Genomic DNA, 12,377 nt, shown 5'->3' on the forward strand with positions numbered 1-12,377 from the left:
CATGCTGACATCAATTATAGGTTTTTTTATTTAGATGCTGCCTATGCAATAGCCCTAGACGGCTTACAGAATAACATAAGAACATAAGAAATTGCCATGCTGGGTCAGACCAAGGGTCCATCAAGCCCAGCATCCTGTTTCCAACAGAGGCCAAAACCAGGCCACAAGAACCTGGCAATTACCCAAACACTAGAAGATCCCATGCTACTGATGCAATTAATAGCAGTGGCTATTCCCTAAGTAAACTTGATTAATAGCCGTTAATGGACTTCTCCTCCAAGAACTTATCCAAACCTTTTTTGAACCCAGCTACAGTTTAAATACTGTACCATGCAGAGCTGGGGTGCTGCAATTTGAGCACTCAGCATGCAACCTTGGGAGACTTCCTAAATGCATCCAATGCCTTGGGTCTTTCCCAGGGGTTCTTATTAAAATGATCACGTGTATGCTTAGGACGCTTCAAAACCTCCACCAAATCATAAAGCAACTGGACCACCTCAAAATCTGGGTGGCCTGAACTGTGTACTTCAGGTCTAGTTTTGGGCTACCAGAACACAGGAGGGCGTGTGCCACATCCTCATCTGAAGGTCATGGAGTTTGTGAACCAGAAGAACCCAGAATATGCTAATGTTTGAAGTAACTGGAGGAGCCCTAATACATCTGTTCTCGGGTCCTTTTCCTTCCTAATACTGTAGGACTGGAGTTTTTACCAGTTTATCCAAAAACATGGAATAGCAGAAATACTGGAGGAGAGGTATGCTGATGCAACTCCAACAGGGGATTGGACGTAATCCCCATAGAATCCTCATCTCTTGGCCACAGAGGAACGCAAAACCAGGACACCAATGATAAAGTGGGTGACTAAAGTGACCTCAGCTGGTTTGACGGGAGAGATATCCAGTAGAAACTAAGAGTAAATAGAGCCCACTTCCTCCTCTTCCAAATAATAAAGGGACTCCCTGGAGGAGAATCAACCACCTCCAGATGAGGACTTATTCTCCTGTGGAAAAGTATGTACCGGTGTGGGCCTTGGAGCCATCTACTCTGTGGAAACATTTCTTACATGTTGGACAGGAGAAGTTCTAAGCTGGGATCTACTGGTTTAAGATTCCTCTTCAGAAACCCAGATCAGCTCATCTTCACTCAGAGCTGCAAGAATAGCTGAAGTGGAACCTGGCACAACACAGCAGCCCCTGCTGCAGAAGCGGCCAGTTGCACCAACTCCTGTCGACTAGCACGCCACTCCAAGGATAGCACTAGTAGCTCCTTCTGCGCCATGTCCAAAACCAGGGGACTCTTAGACCTACATGCCGAAGCACTCTACTCCTGACACAGGCTGCCATACAGAGTGTATGCAGGCTGCCATACAGAGTATGCTGACAGTACCTTAGAATGCAGGTGCTGTTCTGAGGACATGTACACCACCCTGAAATTTCCTGAATCCAGATAAAATGAGTGGCTCAGTGCCTTGGGAGACTTCTGTGTTTTGAACCATGATGGCACCTGTGCTAATTTCGCTAAGAACCACCTCAGCATTGAGAGTCCCGTTCCAGCAGAACTCTGCACCAACAGTGCTGGTCTCTTCAGCTCTGAGGAGGATTGCTCCAAAGAGGTCTCCTAAGCTGCTTCAGAATTTTTCTCAGTGTCTCCTCCAGAACCATAAGCTTCTGTGCCACACTCAACCCCTGACTTGAGGCAAATCCAGTCATCTGTGCCATGGGATGGAGGGGGAGAGGAGTCTTCCTGTGCTTGCGAGATCAAAGAGTGGGGAAGCTTCCTGTCAACTTCATGAATCGAAAGCCCAAAGACACCTTGCTCCTTGATGAGGCATGGCTCCACTGTTCACTTTCACTTGCGGATTGGGAGCTTTTACTTGCCGAGCCTTTCTTAGGACATCCATCTTCCACGTGTGGTACTGCAACGCCCTGGGGGACATTGACCATAGCTGTAGCAGTTAGAGGAAATATGATTCAGGCTCAAACAGTGACAAAAGATGGAGTGTGTATCTGTGAGGGACATCTGGTGCCCTCAGATGCAGGACTTAAATCCACTTATTGCAGCCTTTTTGGCCTTGAGCTTCTCTCTGCTTGTCAATATTTTGTAGGTTCACTTTTTTTTTTTTTTTTTTTAAAGACTTTAAAAGTTCTGTTTGAAGGGCGTCCAAGGCAGCAGCAAAAAATGTTTGAAAGCATCAATGCAGACAGGAACACTAGGCCCTAGAACATTCCTAAAAGAGACTGGGACACGTGTGGTATCTTGGATGAAGAGAGGCTCTGAGAGCTGGGTCCATGTCGGCACTGTCAGATGATGTTACCCATGCGTTATGGCTCATTCATGGCTATTTGTCAATGGAGAACAGTAACTGTCATTAGTGAAATATATAGTGACCACATAAAACAGAGTGGATGAATATTCTAAAAATATATATATTTTTTTACCTACCACCAATCAAGAATTTACATGCATAGAGCTTTATAAATATCCCTCTCTTACTTTAACCTTATAAAGAAATACCTTTCCAACATCAGCAATAAGTGAGATCTGGTTACAATAGTGATATAAAATAATCTGGACATTACTATGGAAAATATTGTGGCACATCTCATAATTCACTGCATTGCATCACTACATCATCACCATAGAGTAAACTAGTGTTACTGCAGTGACATCTTGTGCTAAAACATAATATCATGCAGTAACTTTTGAGTGAGCTGTTTATCACAGCTCCACAGTTTTTAAATTATGTAAAGCATTAGTCAAAATAAAGTCTTATGAAGAAAAAAACTGTGTGTTTTATTTACCTCCCAAGAGTAACACATGGAAAGATGAGAGGATGATGTAAACAAACCCCTAGGATCAATACTAAAAAAATGAAGTTATGCATTTTGGGTGCAGAAATCAAAGGGAATTACAGATGTGCACAGAAAAGGAAAGAGTTAGGGTGAATATATCCAATGATTTTAATGTAGCAAAATAGTGCTACAAGACTGTGGCCAGAGCCAGAAGACGCTAGGGTACATAGGGAGAGACCCCTGTACAAGTTATTGGTGAGATCTCACCTGGACTACTACACCCAGTTCTGGGGGCTACACCTCCAAAAATATAGACAAAGTGGAGGCAGGCCAGAGAAAGGCTATCAAAATTGTGCAGTCTGTGTCTGCAACAGAAGTCCTAGGAGATTAGGCTTAGTGATCTAAGAAGAAATATAACAGAGGCATTCAAGTATCTGAAATGAATCAATAATGCACAAGAAGCAAACCTCTTTCATTAGAAAGGAATTTCTAGAATAAGGCAGCAATGTGAAGCTCTGAGAAGGAAACCTCAAGAGCAACATCAGGAAATATTTTTTTATGCAATGGGCGATAGATGTGTGAAGTACCCTGCTATAGTGGGAGGTGGAAACTAAAATGGTAATGGTCTATACAAACTCCATGGAGTAAGCACAGAGGATTGTAGTTATAAAAATGGAGATAGCTGAAGAATGAATTAGCACCCAGGTCTTTCTGGTAGGATGCAAGTACAGTAATAACCAGAAATTCGAGTGGAAACAGGCACACGAAGCTGGGACTGACAGGCTATACGCTCCTCATGTTGAGCAGATTGGTGTGGCAAGTTGGTGGCGGAAGGGAGCCATCTGGAAAGGCCGTGGGCATCTATGAGGCTGGATTTTCTTTCAATAGCATGCTGGTGTTGGTGGCTGTTTAGATTATTTTGTGACATTTTCGTTGGAAATGGGAGGTAAGGTGTGGTGTAAAAAAGGGGACCTTCCATGCCAAGCTACCAAGGAGGGTGGTTACAGTGGTGGAAGAAGATAAAGTTGTCCTGGATAACAAGTGATATCCTACAGATGGTCAAGTTCTGTTGCCAACAGCTGGGATATAACCTTAGAAGTATGGAAGAAATAACTGGGCAGACTAGATGGACCAATTGCTCTTTTTTTGCCGTCATTTACTATGTTAGCTCAGTTGTTGTACTCTCTGTTCTCAGATTAGACAATCAATAATTTTAAAACCCCCTGATTCTCCCATTTAATGAAAAAATATGGAGGTCTATATTCCAAGGCATGTAGCCAAATAACTCACTATCCGGCTAAATGAATATTTGGGCACTTATCCTGCTAAATTGTAGCCAGATTTCTTATAATCTGATTAAAATTTAGCTGGACAATTTAGGGGCATTCCAGAGGTGTTTTGGGGAAGAGTTACATTAGCTGGATAAGTTATCCAGCTAATGTAACTCATTCATCCTTTATATGTATACCAGTATAATTTATGAATTTGTGTTTCTATAAGAAGGAAGCTGAACTTGTTTTCACAGATGGCAAAGTGCATCTAAGCCAGTTTGATCTTTGATTTTACTATCATAAATCAGCAATAGCAGAGGAAACAAAGGCTACTTCACAAGTGCTACTTAAGTTTCTATCACTGTCCCTACTGCGTGTCCTCACATCACATCTACGCTAAATATAAGGCTTCAATTTATACTGTACTCAGCTTAAAGAAGATATGAAATTAATTTGCCTGGTTCACTTTATTTCACATATACTTTAAAATGTTTATGGTCCTGTGACTTATAAATACATGATTACTTTATCTATACTCAATACACTACATTTTTATTATGAAACCCTGCTCTCAGACTGGTTATAATTTGGGCAACAGACAACTAACTCTGGGTTACAGCTTCAGCACTCAGGTTGTCGCTAGGGGTATATGATCTCAACTAGGTGACAGCTGAGTTACAGCTACAGCTAGATATTCATGATTCTCAGCTTAAAAAAATACATTTTATTCGGTGGCATATGATTTGCAAAAAGAAAAGAAAGATTCTTCTGTAGTTTCAATCTTTTTTGCATTCCTAATTTGCAAAAACTATTTGGGTTTTGCTTTGTTTTTATATTTTAAACTACCATTCCGCACTCATTAAGAGGGATAATTTTCAAAAGGATTTACAGGCTTAAAATTGGGTTTTACATGTGTAAATGCACTTTACCTGTGTAAGTGTGCTTTTGAAAATTGCCTCAATCGTAGATTACATTTATGCATGTAATTCCTTTGAAAATTCACCTGTAAGCTTTTTTTTTTTTTTTTTGGAGATGGGGGGGAAGAAGCCAGCAGTTTCCTCCTGCTCCGTTGGGCTTCCAGCTCAGATGGTACTGGGGCTGGATTCTGGCACCATAATCTAATTTGCAACTATTTGCAATTTTTTTTCCCTTATTTTATATTCACTCCCAACTTACCTAGACAGCCATTTGCGGGGTGTGACATGCAGCAGGGCTCCTTCTAATCCCTGCAATCATGGCCAAACATCCGGCCAGTAGGTGCTGTCATTGTACAATAAGAATGACTCCTCCACAACATTGCTAACCCTGGTTGACATGGGAAGCAAAAGATCCGAGACAGGAATCAAATTCAGGTGCCTTTACATGGTAGTGCACAGCACTTTCACTAAGCAACTGGACCATCCCCTCAAAAATGTACCTGGGTATTATCTGGTTTCTCTCAGAGACTCCAGGAATTTGTATAAATTACTGAGTCTTTGGAGAAGCAGGGAAATCTACAGATGCTGGCTGAATCATCCCCCCTGGTCCAAAAGGAGGGGGCAGTAGTGGAGGCTGAATAGGTAGGTAGGTTACAAGCTAGTGTGCTGGGCCTGGAAGCAGGAAGGGATAGAGTGCTGGAGTCAGGTCTGAGAAGAAAGTGAGTGTGTATATGAGTGAGGAAAAGTGTGTGGGAGTAATTTTGTGAGTGTGGGACTGTATACATGGGGGGAGAGTGAGTTTATGTAATAGCATGCTCTGCATCTCTGCAAATCTATTCCAATCTCAGGGCAACCAGAATTCAGGAGTTCCCAGGTATGTTTAATAACTCTTTCAGGAAACTGCTTTCAAGACACAGGGCTGTAAGAAAGGAGCCACAGCAAAACCACAAAGACCAACTGGCTTTCTATTGCACATATCTGCCCCAGGAGGCAGTTACAAATTAAGGGCACCCGTGAGCAGACGGGGATACGGTGTCTCTAGACAAAGGCCTTGCTCAAGAAGCTTTGATGGGGAAATAGCCTTTGAGATAGAAGGCAAGTGAAGTATGTCTCCCTCCGCACCTCCCATCCTCCCTGAATTGGTTGAAGGGACTGGCAATTTGAGGAATAGCTGCTTTGGCAGCACCAAAGTTCAGTGTGTTAACGGTGCTGATCCATGCTCTGAGGCTCAATTCATGAAGCATCGGCACTGTTGAGGTTCGATGGGACTCAATGAACCAGCAAATAGTGTGTCATCGGTGCCAGTATTTCGTGCATTGACCTTGACACCAATGCCTAGGCCTCAGTATAGCTTCTTTGACACACACATGGTACTGTTGATTCTGAAGAGTAGTGCTTCTTCTTACTCAGCCCCGAGCACTGCAGTGCCCATGAGGGGCTTGCGGATTCCTGAGAACATTGCTTTTGCTGCTTGCTCGACTCCAATTGGGGGGGGGGGGGGCAGGCCTGCTCCAATAAGGGGGTGGAGAATACTTGAGGAGTTCCTGCTCATCTTGGCACCCAGGGAGTCAGAAGAGGTTCTGCTCTGGAAGAGGAATGGTTGTGGCTCTTCCGAGACATACGCAGCTCTTCCATCTTCCAGGCTCTGAAATCAAAGAGACATCCAGCTGCAGTGATAGCAGTTAGATTGGTCATGGCCAAGTCTAGGCACCAGTAACAAATGTCATGGCCATCAGTTATGGACATTTTCTTACCATAAATGCAATCCTTGAAGCCACTGATGGTTGGTTTGTTAGAGCCAGAATTTTTCTGTGAAGAACTTATCTTCTTTTTTATTTTTTGAAATAGCACTGAAAAGTGCTGTTTGGTGGGCTGCCAAGACAGTAAGGCAATGCAGTAGTAGAAAAAAACCCCAACTATAAATCTGAAGATATCAAGAGATACATCTGAAGAAAAACAGACATAGGGTACACATCCGTGCTGAAGTTCGGATGAAAAAAAAGGGGCTCACGAGGCAATGCCTATGAAGGAACTCTATGAGCTAAGATAGAAAGCTCTGTCTGGCACTGTTGGATATCGTTGTATGGCTAATTCAGCCCTGCTTGTTGATGGAGAATAAAAGTAAAGGGAGAATGTTTTGGCACTTGGGATGATGAGAAAGGGACGCTGATATTGAGAATGTACTGACAGCACCTAATGAGAGTTTGAATGTGGGAATAAAAAAGGAAAAACGATATTCAAGGTGATCCCAGGACAAAAGTTTTGTATATAGGCACTTGTATAGACAGATGAGGAATTGCAGGAGTGAAAGGGATAAAATAAGGCAGTTATAAACATAATGAGTTTAGAAGGGTGGCCCAATACCCAGGGACATTCTCAGAAGCAGCAGTCAGTGACCTGGGTTTTGATAGAAGGGAGGATGTCAACAAAGGAAGTGTGCAGAGAGGAAAAACAAGGGGGTGGTTATTCCCAAACCTGTCCACACAGACTCTAACTGGTCAGGTATTCAAAATCTTCACAGGAGTATACAGGAGATACATTTGCACATGGTGGAGGCAGTACATTCAAATACAATTATATCATATTGTGGCTATCCTGAAAACTCAACTGTCTGAGGGATCCTAAGGATAGATTGGGAAACACTGCTATACATAAATACCATTGAAAAGCTAGATTCTCCATAGACAGTCAGTAGACAACTTCATTACTTTATATATGGCCTCTGATGTCTAACAGAAATCTGTAGCTTTTCAGCTTTGGGCACTGCAATGTACTGAATATAGTATAAAGAATATCACAATTACCACTACTGTACTCCTTCACTGAAGGACAAAAAAGTTGCCAATGGTTACAAACCCCACTGAGATGTCGAAAAGGCCATAATGCTTTCTCCCTTCTCTTGTCAAATCCTGAAAGTGACAAAGACAACCCATATATCCCTGAACAAGAGCCAAATCATTTTATACAAAAACACAATACACAAACAATCAGCCAATTAGAGACTTGCATGCCAATTTAGTTTAGCTGCCTGCAGCTAGGTATCGCTATTATATTGGTTGGATGAAAAGCATCTTTAATGACATATGAATAGAATACTTAGGCAAGGTGGTCCCTGTTTCCAGAAATATTTCCTAAGAAATACACATCCTATAAAAGTTTAGATATTTACACAATACATCTTCATATAGATTTATACATCTCAGTGCAACATATGCCACATGCTTATTCTGGTATTTAGTCTACCATATTGCATAATGGAAGAGAATGAGCAATTTGCAAGCAAACCTTCTTGGGGTGAAAGTAGCAGTATCACCCCTAGTCGGCAACAAATGCATTTTTGTCTTGGATTTTGGGGTTTGATGGATCTTATGAGCACATTTTTTTAATAGCATAACAGTTTGCTATATGAATAACATCAATATAAAATTGACATGTAAGACAAAAACAAAAAAAAGATACACATTGAAAAGAAATGAAAACCATCTTTGGAACGCTGTGCTACACAGCTAACAGGTGTACAACACTTCAAAGCAGGTCTCCTGCAATTCTACCCTCTTTACCCTTAGAAGAAAAAGATTAGGTCTGTTTTACTAAGGGTTCTCCCTTTCCTAGGTCTGCAGGAAAACTCTTCGATAAAGTAGGCCCAGAGGAATTTAGGAGGCGGCTTAAGGTCATTCATTTTTCTGCCAAAGAAATCTTTTTCTTCTTAAAAAAAAAAAAAAAAGTCCCTGGGCTTTCTTTCCTTTCAGAGATTCTGCCTTGGGCATCATGCTTTCCGTTGGGCAAATGAAAACTATTCTGCAAGTCAGACATTGCATTACGACTCTGAAAAAGAAAAAAAAAAAGCCTGTGGAAGAGTTCCTTGGGGGCCTCCCTTATGGGAAAAAGAAATGCTTAATTAATGTCAGCACACAAAACAAACAGAATTTATCTTACAGTGACATTCTGAAAAGAATCAGAAAAATATCCATCACTGATAGTAAAGAAAACAATGTTAAAAGTGATTCGGCTATAGAAAGTAATGCAATAAGAATCCTGATGTACTTGTCCGTGGTGCTCTATTCAGTAGTAAGTCAAGAACAACCCAAAATTCCCTGTTTCAAAAATAACTCACCCATTCATTTCATTTAAACCCGTATATTTACAAAGGTGCCTAGGGGAAAGGCTCATTTGAAAGGAACATTCCTTCCTCTTCCCCTTTAAAAACAAAAATAAAGATCTTTTTACTAATCCTTAAACAGGATCAAGATCACTATTATAATAAAGCCTGGGGTAAAATTATGTCATCTAGGATTGGTGGGTGGATTATAATTGACTGGAAGACTGTCACAGTTCTATTATCATAAAACCTGAAAGGCGCTTCCAGCATAGAGGACCCATCTGTGCCCACCATCCATCTGTTTAGACATGATTGGCAAAGTGGTAGGAGACTCGCAGTGGTTGCCTTTGCCTGAAAGGAAATGAACCACAGGATCTTCCAGGGCCGTGCCAAAAACTTCTGAGAAGGGTCTTGCTGCCATGCTTTCGGGTCGCTCTGGACCTGCGGAAGACAGCGTTATTAGTGAGAGGCAGCACTCCCAGTGTGCACTTCACTCAACTGAAAACAATACAGACTGCTTGGGGATCCATTAGTTAATTCTGATGAATTGCGTCCTCACCATCACAAATACAGCTTTCCTTTCATAATGGTGAGCAAGCTGAGGCTGAACACTGGGAAGCAGAAACTGTATTCTGCCTAGCCAGAGCTCAGCTTGTAAAATGAAGACTACTCAAATCAATAGAAAGCATGTCAACACACTAACAATTTGTTTTCCATTTCTATTTTCTTTGGGGAGAAAAAAAGGACTCAGTCCACATGCATGTACTGTAGGAAAAATGGAAAAAAAATATCATCAGTAAATACTTGCAGAAAAGTTAATAATGAAAATACAATATAGATTTTTAAAAGACATTTTAAAAAGCTATTGCTTTCCAACAGGGCGAGAGCACAAACAGGGGATCTCACTCAGTTGGATGGAAGTGTGGCAGCTTACCAAACATTGCAGAAGATCAGCTTTATATATAAATGCAGTACATTCTCTATTAAGGACCCCATGCTTCCACACGAATAGTGTCCCGACATACAGAGAAGTACAGCTGCATTACTTTGATTGCACAGTGATACATTATTTCAAAATTTAAGAAAACAGACAATATGAGCTAAAGAAATATGATTATGGGCTTCAAAAGAATTTTCTATATAGCCTGAAACCCAAGGGTGATGGCAATACTGTCCCTGCAGGAGGATCAATTTTGGGCTCTATATGAGACAAAGAGAGGTTATATATTTTCCTATACACCATAGTTGGAATTCTTGAAACTGCAATATTATATTTGACATGCCTAGAATATCAGCTATAACTGTATTCTTAGAAACTAAGAGCAAATTAGAAAAAAATAAACTATATTTAGTTTCACATAAACCTAGTAATAACAGTTTAAATAAGGCATGGCACAGTGTATATAGGAGAAAAACTGTGGAGATGGGAAGAGGATGAGCATACTCCATTTCTATTTGGTGCTATACGACATGTTCCTTGTAAATTACATCACAATACATACAGCAAGTGCCAGTTCAGTGAACTATTTCTAGCTCACTATTGGGTCAATTTTCAAACCCCAGCACGCGCAATACCGGGAGATACGCGCGTGGCTGCGCCAAGCCCATTTTAAAGCAGCCCAGTTACGCGTGTATCTCCTGGTATGCGTGGAAGTGCGGGGTCTCTAAGAAGGGGCGGGGTCTGGGCGGGGAAGTGGCCAGTACCATTAAGGACCTCGAAACTGCATCGGAACCGGCTCACCTGTGAGTCCCACAGGGAATGACAGCAGGTATTTATTGAGTACTGTGCACATGTCCTGCAATCTCCGATTGCAGCCACTGGGGCCCAGAGCGGTGCTGGTGCCCTTAGGGCCCATGGCGCTTTTGCACTCACCAACGCAAAGCCACCATCGGGCACCCAATGACTCTGCCACCCAGGGCCTTGACGGTGCTAAACCGAACTATAATCAGTTCGATGGTAAATAGCTCCATCCCTGGTGCCACAGGTGCTCACGGATGTCGATCACCCAGGGTCCAGATGGGGCCTCAGCCTGAAGGTATCGACCAAAGAAGCCATGGGTGTGTCTGCAGGGAGAGACCCTGCAGCCTACCCACAGCTCACAGATGCCAAAAAGAGCAGATGACCGCCAGTGCCAACGGCAATTTCCCATGGCTCACTTACTCATCCAAGGCTGTCGATGCTGTGAGCACGATGGCCTCACAAGCATTATGGCTGACGAGAGCCTCGCTAGCGCCCATTAACAATGATGGTGTGCGCATCCTGGCAGGGCCTCCAATGCTGGGCTCGTCAGCTGAAAGGATGGCTCTGAGCTTCTCAGTGCTCCGTAGTGGACACCACCCAGGAGTCTTGAGGGCACCGGACCACCACGTACGGCTGCACCAGCGCACCAGGGTGCCTCGAGTAGATGGCTAGCACTGCATAAGAGGCCAAAACAAACCTTGTCACCTGAGGGCTTCAGAGAGCCCCAGCGGTCGATGAATTCAGGGGTGACAAGGGCGCTCAATGGCGAACCCGATGCCTGGCTGTGGAACTTGACATAGTTGAGGCGGTAATGAGAGGCATTGGTGGTCTGAAAGCCTCTATGGTGGCCCTCCCACCTCAATGGCCTTGAGGGCATTAATGGTATTGGGGCAGCATTGCATTGTGATGGCACTGAGATCCTGCTAGCACCAAGGCCGTGCACCTTGACGACCAAGTGGGGGGCCGTGGCATCAAGGGTATGCGTCTCAATGGCATCAAGGGCTGCCGCAGCATCGATGCTAAGCACCTTGACAACATCGAGGGCTTGCCACCTCTTCGACCTCGACAGCCCCGAGAGTGGCCATGCATGCACCTTGATGGATTAAGGGTATTGATGGCATCGAGGGCTTCACAGGCATCGAGATCACCATGGCATCAATGGTACCATGGTCACCACAGCATTGAATGCAGCAAGAGCGCCGAGGCATTGAGTACAGCGAGTGCACCATGGCGAGTGCACCGAAGGCACCGTGACAACGAATGCATCAAAGGTACCGTGGCATCAAGTACATTGCGTGTGCGGCATCGAGGGCACCACAGCACTGATAGCAGCGCAGTATCGATGGCAGCGTAACCTCGAGACATCAGCAGCATCGAGGGAGTCAACTTGCACTGTACTCTGTCCCCTCAATGCTCAAGCTGGTGCAGTGAGACTTCAGTTCCACCGATGCCAACGACACAGAAGGCCACTACAGCATTGTGGGCGGTCACACACCTCGATGGCCACAAGGGAGACCTGAACCTTGACGGTGTCAAGGGTGACCATGTTACCCAAAG

The sequence above is a fragment of the Rhinatrema bivittatum genome, chromosome 1, assembly GCF_901001135.1.
Source record: "Rhinatrema bivittatum chromosome 1, aRhiBiv1.1, whole genome shotgun sequence".
NCBI lineage: Eukaryota > Metazoa > Chordata > Amphibia > Gymnophiona > Rhinatrematidae > Rhinatrema > Rhinatrema bivittatum.